We start from the raw sequence: 1,560 nt of genomic DNA, 5'->3' as shown, positions 1-1,560 counted from the left end.
TTAAAATCGCACAAAACAGAGAAGATATAAATATTCACAAATTTGGTAAGATGTCATATATCATGAGAGAAAATGGTTACTTATGGTTGCAGGATGACTTAAGAAGTTAAATCAAAGGATAAATTTTAAATAGCTTTACTAACTCAATGAAACAAATTAATCACAATTCTACTTACAATATTGATAAGAAAAATACCTTAATCTAGAAGTAGTCAAATGTGTAAAACAATGCACAGTATTTCTATGAATTGGGCATCAACCATTATGCGACAAACATTCGTTTGGATTAGAAAGATGGAAAATGGGAGGTGCAGTTAAAATCAAGTTTTGGAACAATAGAATAAAACTGTGTCTCTTGAAATCACCAATGTAAGTTTCACCAAAATAATTGTTATTGTAGTTTAAATATAAGATTAAAAATTAGATATTTGTTATTAATGCATGAAACAAGCGAGTCATATGGTATAAGCTACAGCAAACTAAAAAGACCAGGGGGAAAGAGATCACTCATGATTCAAAGACAAGAAAAGGGTAGTCTTCTGTTTATAGTGGATGCTGACTCAGAAATCTGGAAAGAGGTTATTTTCATTTTGTCTCTTGATATATTTCAGGCTGCTCCCTGATATACATGCAAGCCTTTATATACACAAAAAAGAACTCAATTTCTTTATTCAGTCAACTGAATGACAAACAGCTGAATGGAAAACCTCTCTGGACTCTGGGAATTACTAACAGCAACTTGTTGACATACAAGAGAAAGCCAGCAGAAAGATAATTTATACTTTAAAGCAAAGTTCCCCAAACCCTATTCCATGAAACAATTCTAGAAACAAAGTTCTCTGAGATTAATGGATGTCACATGAGAAAGAAGTATTCCATTTGGGAAAAAAACACATTTCATTTCTCCTGTTGGAGATTTCAGCAGTGTATTGGCATTTTAGAAACTGAACTATCTTGCTATAGAGTAATCTATTTAACTTTAACTTAGCATATTTTTCACAAGTTCTTTTGTAAAATATCCAATGAAAAGTCATTTTAGAAAGACTACCCAAGACTTGGAAAAGAATCTGCTACATTTTCTGGCTTCCAAAAAGGATCCATAGAAGATACTGCTACATTTGTTTACATAGTATGTTAGCTGTCTTCACTTTTGAAACATTTTGATTATTTTTTGGCTGTTATTATTTTTGTTACCCTTTTAAGGGTGTCTCCTTTGATAGTTCTCCATTGTTTCCCTTACTGAGCTCAGATGGATTTCCCTAGTATTCTGCATCATCCTTGGAACTTTCTCTCATGTGCCCTGTACCAGCTTTTGCTTCCTATATTCAGAGAGCAGGGACAGAAAGATGCCATGATGCCAAAGGAAAAAATCACTTACATAAGACTAAGACCAATAGCTGCTTTCAAATAAGACAAACCTACAAAAGATGTGGCTGAATTTACACTGATATACCATGTAAAACAGAAAAACAACAACAGGAAAGAACAGTTTAAAAAGAAGGCAAAGTCAGGATTCCTCGGAAATTGGTACAATCTATGACTGTTAAATAGATTGGGATT

The sequence above is a fragment of the Lipotes vexillifer genome, unplaced genomic scaffold (assembly GCF_000442215.2).
Source record: "Lipotes vexillifer unplaced genomic scaffold, Lipotes_vexillifer_v1.1 scaffold175, whole genome shotgun sequence".
Lineage (NCBI taxonomy): Eukaryota > Metazoa > Chordata > Mammalia > Artiodactyla > Lipotidae > Lipotes > Lipotes vexillifer.
This window is presented reverse-complemented; position numbering follows the sequence as displayed.